At 39.4% G+C, this 11,192-nt stretch overlaps 1 pseudogene; it reads right to left on the minus strand.

The window, feature by feature from the left end:
- Positions 1 to 214: 214 nt before the first annotated feature.
- Positions 215 to 1,318, minus strand: LOC110542382 (BSD domain-containing protein 1-like; annotated as a pseudogene).
- Between the last annotated feature and the right edge of the window lie 9,874 nt (positions 1,319 to 11,192).

Genomic DNA, 11,192 nt, shown 5'->3' on the forward strand with positions numbered 1-11,192 from the left:
GTTGGCACAAGTCAACATTCTGGATTTGTATTTAGAAAGGCTCTTCCAAGGTGTGATAATAGGGCCAACAGGCAGCCACCAGAGTACGTACCAAGGTCTGGATGGCAGAGGTCGTTTGGGGGGACATTCTCAGTGCCTTCCAAGGAGGGCTGAGACTAGCAAACAAGGGAAGTGGGATGTGCCATGGGTAGGAGAGCTGCTTGCTCTGGCTCCCTCATTCCCAGTCCTTCCTCTTGGAGGCATCCACTTTGGACAGTGCCATCTGTACTTCCTCTTCAGTCATGCCCAGGTCAAAGTCTTTCTCCAGTCCTCACTCGGCCAGCAGGTGGTAGAGGCTTGGAGGGAAATGGGGGTGGAGGTCGAGTTTCACCCTCATCCTCAGCCAGACTCTGTTCTTCCAAAGGTGATTCAAGGAGCTTTGGGGACATGTCTTTGAGCAGCACTGGTGCCTAGGGTGAAGCAGCAGGGTTGTGAATCTGTGTCAGAAGAGAGATACTCTCACTGATCTCTGACGGGGTCACTTTGCAGGGGGCTCCACTGGAGTTTCTTCACAAGGGCTGTGGAGGACCAAACCCATCTTCGGTGGATGTGAAAGATTTGGTTTCTTTTGGAATCTTTGCCATTTGGAGATGGCGCAATGGCTTCAAGTTCCTCCTCTTTCTAATCCCAGCCAGGATCTTCAGAGATGCTCTGGTCTGTCCACTGCTTCAGAGCATCCTTCCGGACCTGCTCTTGTTCCAGTTGATGGACTTTATACAAATACTGATGCTAGAATTCTGAATGGGAAACAGCTGCTGGAACCATCTTGGTGAAGGGGCCAGCATGGAGGGGCTGCCTACAAGGAGCTCAGAGATCTCCCTCTTTTCCTCCAAGCAGAACTGGGAAAGCCAGTTGTCAGTTTGGGGGCCTATCGGGTTCATTGAGGTACGTTGCTGGGTCTGACTGCATACTGTAAAGGCAAGCCTTGGTACGGTCATATGGCTCAGCTGTGCGAGAAGCTATGCCCTTCAGGGTGATGACATCACAGTTGATAGTTTTGTCTGATGAGGGGGCAAAGGTATTTGGGATCACCCCTAAAAAGTCAGATAACCCCTTCTTCAGTTTTTCTGTTGCCCCTAGGCATCTTCAGTAGCCAGCCTTTCCTTGAACACACTGGCTTTGGCGGCTAGGGTGCAGATTGTGTCAGCTGTATCACCTGGGTAAATTCTGTCAGGTCCTGCTTCCTGAACTCCAAGGCTTCAGTGGACTTCTCTTTGACTGCCTGGTAGCTCTGCTGCAACCAGCTCCACCACCATTCCACTGCCTCCCCTTCTGCCATCTTGCCTGGTTTTTCAATAAAACAATATCACAGCCAAAGTGCTTAAAAGAAAAATGTAACTAAAAAGTTGTAACAAATGTTGGTTGAACCACAAACTAATTCACCCTCTTCAGCAGCAGTCAGAGTTTGATAGAGGTTTTTATTTCCCATAGGTGTCTCTTTATTCTTGACATTTTGAAATAGGCCCAGATAGAGTCATTCTAGCTAAGCTCCTATGTTAACAAATCATAAGTGATTTGCTTGTAAAATCTGACATGGAGAGGAAAGAAGAAAGAGCTTGTGTCCAAACAGCAATCAATATTCGGGATTCCCTTCCAGTTCCCTTAGGAACCTATATGACCAGCCCCCTGTTGGCTACTTATCTCTACCTTCCTCTGATTCTAACTAAACTACCCAATGCTTTTGCTCCCTGGGGCCTCTACACATTCAGCACTGTGGACAGGTGCTGTCAGTCACAGGAATCCCTGACACATGACTGACTAATTCAGTTTCAAAAATCATTTGTTACATTTCATTGACAGACTCCATTCCCAAGCCCCTTGTTTTGAAAGCTGGTAACAAGAAGATTATCTTCTTAAAAAATTCATCACGGAGAAAAATTGGGGGCCCATTTCTCCTAATTATCCAGAAAACTCCTTGATGGCAATGCCTTCTTAATCAATTGCTATTGACCTGAAGCTAATGGGGATGTGACTCATCATAGCCTGGTCACCTGCTTCTCAGAAAGTCCAGGTTCAAGTCCAAACCTCCTGTTCCATGTGGACTGAGCCTTTGGATATAACGCTTTCTCCAAGGGGAACTGGTACTGCATTATTAACAAAGGATAAATGGATACTGGGAAGAAAGTGCACAACCATGACTGTGTACTAAAATATGTCATTAAAAGTACACTGTTGAGAATATCATTCCCTTGGCCAGTAACCACTTTGAAGTATTATTTGATCAGCTTAAAAACTGATATACAGAGCCAGTCATAGAGACTCTGGATAACTGTAATCCCAGCACCCAGGAGAAAAAGGCAGGAGAACCATGAGTTATGAATAGAAGCCAAATTTGTCATGCTGCAATAAGCATAGCAATATCACTGTGTTCGGCAGACATAGATTCCTTCAGTCATATGCCAGGGGTGTAGTAGCAGACATATGAACATATTAGTTCTAACTTTAGTTTTACAAAGGACCTCCATACTGATTTCCGTAATGTCTACATTAATTTAAGCCCTATCACTAACACATAAAGGTGATTTTATCCTTTCATCTCCAGAAGTATTTGTTTTCACTTTTCTTTTGGATGATAACTATTCTTGGTAGGGAAAGATGAAAATCTCACTGTAGATTTTTTTCAATATTCTAATGGCTTAAAGAATTTCTACTTTTAGAATGTCTTAAGTAAGATGCCCCTGATTTGCATGTGTCTGATGTAAACATGCTTGATACCTAGACACCTGGGAGCCATATCTTCCTGGAAAAATAACCTGTGCACTCTCTGCTATAACCTGGAGATATTTTATCATTTAAATGTTCCCAGTTACACGTATTGATCTTCAAACCTCATTAGATACCATCTCAATAAGGTCCATTGAACACAAAAACTAAAGTCATAAGCAGCTCACAATTACAGCTTAGATGTTTCTCATTTATATTATCTCATTTAGTTGTTTGAACATTTGGAGTTATCATTGAAGTCTAACATTGTAGCAAGATAGTATGCTCACACATGAGTGTATACTTATATATATAAACATATATCTTTGGTGAATATGTGGAGATGAGATGAAACTTGATAAAATATAGACAGGTTAATTTAAAAAGAGAGTGAGAATTCAGGAAAATAATTAAGGTGGAAGAGATGGGGTTATTGAAAAGAAAAATCTACTGGATATAAGCATGAGTGTGTCAGTACTGTAGATTTTGTTTGAGGTCCTGAATGTATTAATAAAAACATTGAAACAAATAAACAAATTTAGGAATGAAACAGTCTCCATATGATCATATTATATCTCAGCAAATCAACATCTGAGCTTAAGGAAAGTGTTTCCAGAATTGTTGTTGCAGATTCAACAAGTAAAGGACTATAATAAAACACTCTAATTGAATTTTAATTCATTTTTAATGTTTTTAATTACCTTTTTATTTGTATATTAGTTACAGTTTATTCACTTTGTATCCCAGCTGTAGCCCTCTCCTTAATTCCCTCCCTATCCTACTTTCCCTCCTTCATCTCCTTCCACGCCCCTTTCCAAGTTCACTGATAGGGTTAGGGTCCTTCCTTTCCATCTAACCTTAGCTTATCAGATCTCATCAGGACTGGCTGCATTGTCCTCCCCTGTGGCCTGGTAGAGCTGCTCCCCTCGAGGGGTGGGGGGGTGTCAAAGAACTGCTACTGAGTTCATGTCAGAGACAATCCCTGTTCCCCTTACTAGGGAACCTACTTGGATACTGAGCTGCCATGGGCTACATCTGAGCAGGGTTCTAGGGTATGGTCCTTGGTTGGAGTATCAGTCTCAGAAAAGACCTCTGTGCCCGGATATTTTGGTTCTGTTGCTTTCCTGTCCTCTCCAGATCCCACTATCTCCCCCTTCTTTCATAGGATTCCCTGAACTGTGCCCAAAGTTTGGTTAAGAGTCTCAGCATCTACTTTGATACGCTGCTGGGTAGAGGCTTTCATAGGCCCTCTGTGGTAGGCTCCTGTCCTGTTGAATATTAATTTCTAATTTATAATATAGTTGCAGCAACTTAGTATGAACTAATAATATAAATGAATTAATTTAAGGAAAATAAATGTTTTTGAAGCAATTACAAAGATATAGAAAAAGTTAGTAGACAGGTCTATCAATCTTCCATCTTCAGTTAAGCTCATCAAATAAGATAACAAGTAACAGGAAAAAAAGAACCTCCACTCAGATGTAGCCTGTGGTAGCTCAGTAACCAATTGGTTTCCCAAAGTGAGGGGAACAGGGACTATTTCTAACAGGAACTCAATGACTGGCTCTTTGGTCTCCCCACCCCCGAAGGGAGGAGCAGTCCTGTTAGGCCACAGAGGAGGGCTTTGCAGCCAGTCCTGAAGATACCTGATAAAACAGGATCAGATGAATGGGGAGGAGGTCCCCCCTATCAGTGGACTTGGAAAGGGGCACGGTGGAGATGAGGGAGGGAGGGAGGGACTGGGAGGGAATGAGGGATCGGGACACGGCTGGGATACAGAGTTAATAAAATGTAACTGATAAAAAAAATAAAAAAATAAAATAAAATAAAAAATAAATAAATAAATAAATAAATAAAAACTGTTCAGAGTTTTTTTGCCTTGAGTTAAGTAAAGGAAATTGACCTAAAATTGCTGTCTTCCTTTGTATGCCATCCTTGAAAAATGATGAAAATGGCTTGCCATGTTTTCCAGAGGCTAATTATAGATCTTCTGCTTAAAATAACCTTCTGCATCCAGCATTTAGGAATTCACAATGCATGAACACTCTGCTAGGTAGAACCTGAAATCTGAATGTAAGATTGATCCAATCTAGGAGAGAAAAAAAAAAAAACCACACTATTTGTTTAGGTGACACATAGTATCAGAGTGATGAAGGAAATTTTCAGAATAAATTAAACACACTAAACTCAAAACTGTTACATAGACAGAGGAAAAAAACACTAGTTTAAAAAAAAAACTTGTTCATAGTATTATATTAAACTTGGTAAATAACTTAGTTGGAAAAATAAATTATACATAAAGATTGTAGTAGGAAATAGATGAAATTGTCAGCACAAAAGAATAACTTCTTACAAGTGAGTTAGGATACACACAGATATGGAAGTAACACAACACATAGAGAATGAAAGACATGGAAAATTTGTACATTTATACATTGTCACTTGCCATATAAATAGATGGATCCTTTGGATGACAATTGAACACTATATATATGTTTTTAATCCATGGAAACAGTCCACATATACATGAGTCTCTTCCTTTGGAAGTAATGATTTAATACATATACATGAGCCATTTCTTTTTATTTTTTATATTAATTACAGTTTGTTCACTGTGTATCCCAGCTGTAATTTCTAATGCACGACCATATAGATTGTTGACATTCCTAGAAAAATCATAAAAATGCTGTATAAGTGTGGCTTGAAAGTTTGCAGATTCTCAAAGTTTGTCTTGGAACCTGTTCGTCAATGTGGCTTTCTTAAGAGGGCACAACCTTCTAGATGAGATTGATTCAGTAATGAAAGAGGACTCAGAGCTCTGCTTTGTCCATTCCTCCATGTATGATACTGCAGAAGATACCACCTCTGAGTCTGGACGGAGGCCCTGTGTGTAACAGAGAAAGTCCTGAGTTAATGAACAGCTGAGTGAATTTCATGTGTTGACACAAGCACTGTCATGCCAAGGACTCCAATGTCTCAACCCCATGGCAATGCTAAAGCCTTCCCCAGATGAAGCTCAAGGGGATTGCAAAGCATTCCTTGGGGATCCAAATATGAATGTTGAGATGCACAGAGAAAGAATCCATTGTATCTTTCTCCTTTTTAATGTTTGCCATCTGAAGACTGCTCCCCTCCAGAGACTTCTTCTACTGAGATCAGCTAAACTTGCCTCCTTGGTTCACATGTATACCATAACCCCACCTCCTTGGTTTGACTGTATGCAGTGACGCGGTCTTCTTATTCAACTCTATACAACAATCATGCAGAGCTTCCAGAGTTCTGAGGTTTCTCCTTCAGAGAGGACAGTCTGCCTGATCCCAGCATTTGAGTGTGGATGTGTTTGTGTTTTCATTTCCTTGACACCCGTCAAGGTCTGTCTCTTGGGCTGTGCTGAGCACAACTAAACCCTGTCCAGAGAGTAATTCTGTCAGGGCCTGGACCCTGTACTTTACCAGACTCCTGCATTGGAGAAGCAAATTCTTGTCAATTAGAACACACCCAATCAGTAGTGTTTTCTGAAGTGGCACAAACAGACTAAGACAAGTGGATGATTCCCAAACATTAGCAGAGCAGTGTGTGTGTGTGTGTGTGTGTGTGTGTGTGTGTGTGTGTGTATACAGGAAGAAACAAAAATAAAGAAGGTGAAAACATCCCACAAATTAAACCTCTTTGGCTACATAGTAATTTACAGTTGATATTTACAGTTGAGAAAATGCATAATTAGAGATCAAAGGGACTATTATATAAAGAGTAATTTTTAAACGTTATTTGTTTAATCATTTTACAGTCAGATCCTGTCTTTCCTTTGGTCCCAGTCCTAATCTCATACCTCGTCCCTGCCCCATTCCCCCCTCTGCTTCTCAGAGAAGGTCAGACCCCTAAGGGGTACCAAGCCACCTTGTACCTCAAGTCAAAGCAGGACTAAGAGCATCTTCTCCAACAAGGCAGCTTGGGGATCAGCAGGCAGGCAGCAGAGTCAGAGAGAGGCTCTACTCGTGTTGTCAGGGGACCCACATGATGGCTGCATTACACATCTGCTACACGTGTACAAGGCGGTCTAGGCCTGGCCAGGGCTAGCTCTTTGATTTGTGGTTCAGTCTCTGAGATGCCAGGGCCCAGGTTAGTTGACACTGCAAGTCTTTTCGGGGTGTCCTTGACTCCACTGACTCCCTCAATCCTTCCTCCCACACTTCCACAGAACTAAATGAATAAATTTTAAAATTTGTAAGTTCCTGATAAAGCCTTGTATGAAAAGGTATGAATGGGTGTGAATGAAAAGTAATTATAATCTTTAAGACAGTAATAACAGTAGGTCAGCAGTGATACCTTGGGTTTTATTCATTACCCTTTACAAACTTAAGTATATATGGTGCATATGCGTATGTGTGTTTGTGTGTGTGTCCATGTGTGTGAGTTTGTTTGTGTATGTGTGTGCATGTGTGTGAGTGTGTTTGTGCATTCAGTTTATATGTTGCATTTATACAAATATAGTGCATAGAATTGAATTGTTTTCCATTAAATTCAAACATGTATTTAAAGTTATGAACAATAAAATTAAGTTGTATTAGAATGGCAGAACTGTTTACTTGTTTTTAATATAACTTAAAACTACATTAACCTCCCTATTAATGCCACAAAAATAATACAACTTAAAAAACAAGGTTGGGATAAGAGTGAATGATATCCCTGTTATTAAATACTTTGAGTTTATTGAATACTGGGATCAATGTTGCAAGTAGGTTGTTTAGAAATTAAAATTGACGTCACAATCACAGAAATTAGATAAATAATTTCCTAAAGCACAAAATGACAGACTACAGTTTGGCAGTCCCTTAAAGTTGAATCCTGAATCAGAGTGGGATATGAAGCCTGCGAATTCAGGGAAATAGAGGCAGAAGTGTTAGGAGTGACAAAAAGTCAGCCATGGTTACATAGTGAGTTGATGGCCATTCTGGGTTAGGGCTTTAAAATGGCATTTTTCTGTCTACAGTAATGCTAGCCATGTCTTCAAATAATATTTTAGCTGAAAAATACAAACACTTACTCTTTTACACCAAATATGTTCATATTCAAGCACAAATACTTAACACTGACAGTATGAGTGTTTTATTTTGTTTTGTTTTTCATTTTGCAACCACTACAAGACTAGGAAATATCCAGAAAAATCCCAATATTCTGCAACTGAAAACAATTTCTCAGCCATCTGCTCTAGATTACTGGATTCCAGATTTAATTGAATCTTGGATGGGTTAGATGGTAGATTAGCATACCTTAAAGTGAGGGTAAGGGCATTAGACTGTTATTCTGTTGAATGTGTCTGAAAGCATATTCTGATTAGGAATATTATTTTTGTATGTTTTTATTTCTCACATTGTAAACTGTGACCTCTCTCCTGAGTTCAGTGCAGTAAAATCTTCCAAAGGCTGAAAAATAGAAAGTCCAGACAGGGCAGTATAAAATATAATATGACCTTTCCGTAATTATTTTGTAATTCTGCTAGAACAAAAGCATTTCTATTGTAAGCCTTGTTTTCAGACAGTTGCCTTAAATTTTTGGAAAAATAAAAACTATTTATTTTAGCTAAGGTTATTTTATTCTTGGCATGTACTCAAAAAGTCTAGTTATTTCCTGGCTGGTTTTAAAAGAGGGAAAAATACATCACACACACTCACACATACACTCATGCACACATTCACAGGCACACACATACTATGCAAGACAGATGTATCTTTTATTATCAGAGCCTTTTCTGAAAACCTCTCAGCCTTGTAATTTTCAATTGCAGGGCCAAAAGTATCCTGAATTTACTAGCTTCCTGAATCTGAAGTGGGACTATAAAGATTCACACTGAACCTCGAAACAAGTGTGATGGATTTCATAAGGTTTTAATTTTATTTTGTTGGGAATAAAGTTTTATTCCCATGAAATTTATTTTATGGCTACATGGGACCACACTAGTTGCAACAAGAATAAGCACTCTCATCTCCTCTCTAAAATATCTGGGCTCAGTGGATCCTGCAGAGACTGATGCACCAACAAAGGACCATGCGTGGAGAAGACCTAGACCTCCTGACCTGATGTAGCCCATAGGCATCTTAGTCTCCATGTGGGTTCCCTAGTAAGAGGAACAGGGGTTGTCTCTGACATGGGCTCAGTGGCTGGCCCTTTGATCACCTCCCTCTGGAGAGGTGGCCTTACTGGGCCACAGAGAAAGAGGATCCAGACAGTCCTGATGAGACCTGATAGTCTAGGCTCAGATAGTACGGGTGGAGGACCTCCCTATCAGTGGACTAAGAGGCATAAATAGGGAAGAAGGAGGGAGGGAGAGATCAAGAGGAGATGAGAGAAGGAGCTACAGCTGGGATACAACGTGAATAAATTGTAAATAATAATAATAATAATAATAATAATAATAAAGAAAACATTTTTTAAAATAAGTGCTCTGAATTTGCTTTCTGAATGGTCCTTAGTGTGGTACCCATGCCAATGCCTTTTCTTTTTCAACAGTACCTTGCTTTCAATGAAGCTAAAAGGCCAAGATATCAAGACATCCTAAGTAAGCAGAATATGTACTCATGCTATAATGGTTACATTTCACATTCACACACACCATTACAGAAAACTGTGTGGTTAATGGATGCCCTGCTCAGAACATAGGACCTAGGATTTGTTTTCTCACTGGCCAAAGCTTTTTCTTGAAGAATGGACTCGATTGCTACTGAACTATCAACAGAGTGCCCATTTAGAGCTGAAATAACTTGTGTTCATTCAAAAGTCAAAGGCCTAGCATGATGATTCTTTGGGACTTCTCCACTGCGCATCCCTAGAGAGAATCTAAAGCCTCTGAGACTGTACTCACAGAGACTCTGCCAATGTCCTCCACTCTGAGGCCTCCACAAGTTATGCTTTCCACAGGCCAACTGCTTGTCTAAATCAAAGTAACTGCTGAAGTTAGGCCTTACTTAAACAGCAATATGAGTCCTTCCTAATTACCCCAAAACAACAGAAAGTGAAATTTCATTAGCAAGAAATAATGTTCAACACTTAAGAACACACACACACATGAATGCATGCATGCATTTGAAAGTGCAAAAATAATAGGGAGCAGGAGAATTTTGAATCAGACATAGTTTTACCTAAGAAAGGCTATATGCTCTTCCTGAACATAGTCTTTCCTCAATAACAGAAGCAGAATATAATACCTTTTAGTGGGATAAAAATGTAAATTAGGTGAATAATATAAACCAGGCAGCAAATATGAGCTCACTTATGAATTGATATTATTAAGTGAAAAATATGCTCATATAATGATGGAGGGAAGAGCAAGAAAATATGAATGAATGTGAAAGGAGGAAATTCATTTGCTTTGGCTAAATAACATACTCAATGCCCCCAAATCTTAAGTTCAAAATGAAACAAATTTACTTTATTGAAACAGGTCATAATTCCACACATAGATTATACAAAATTAGAGAAAAAAGATAACAATGATGGTAATTAATGGTACCACAGAGAGATGGGGCAAAGGAGTTCATGATAAAAAGAAACATAATTTGGAGCAAGTTATTTTCCCAGAACTAAAAGGTAGCCTCAATTCAAAATAATTTTCCAAATAGAGGCACAGATGAAAACACAATTCCCATGCCTTCCTTTCTTGCATTGGTTTTTAGTATTGAGGAAATGAAATTAATGCTATAGTTATATATAAAGGTATATCAGAATCCTCACGCTAGCATTTCCTATTTTAAGATAGGCATTTAATAAAATGGCACAAAGAGATGAGTGTGACTAATAGGTACGTGAGTATGTGAGATTTAAACTGACACACTTAATGCATTGGAGATATGTGTAAAATGAAACTCACAAATCCAAGTATCACTTGAAATAATTGTCTTGATCAAGATGCATTTTGCATTCAGTATTAGACCCAAGAAAGAGTGTTACGGGTAGGAAGCAGTGGTTTCGAATTAAGCGTGACTTATTCTCTGCATCAGAGTGAGGGACACTAACCACTCACTAAAAGGCAACTTCACAAAGGTGGCCACTGTAGCTTTAAGCCAGTATGATACCTGCCACTTGGGAAGCTGATCCTGAGGAAGCACAATCCTTACAACACGGATGATATTAAATTTGAACATGGGTCTTTCTCTGAACCCAACAACAATGAAAGTTGATACTGCTATAGGAGAGAAAGGATTCAGTTATTTCTAAGTGAATATAATTGCTCTTTTCCTGATTCAATTCAGCTCCAGGAACTCATCCATAAGTGCAAAATGCAGCTTGTTAATTTGTTGAATAGCATCAATTATGCTTACTCTGAATATGTGAATTGGATTTGAGTGCATTTATTCATTTACTCAACAAATTGACTGAGTTCCCGTTATGTCAGTATTATGAAAAATACTTAAAAAAAAAATACTAACAAAGGAAAACTGAGTTAAGTTCACATT

This window comes from Meriones unguiculatus, chromosome 17 (assembly GCF_030254825.1).
Source record: "Meriones unguiculatus strain TT.TT164.6M chromosome 17, Bangor_MerUng_6.1, whole genome shotgun sequence".
NCBI lineage: Eukaryota > Metazoa > Chordata > Mammalia > Rodentia > Muridae > Meriones > Meriones unguiculatus.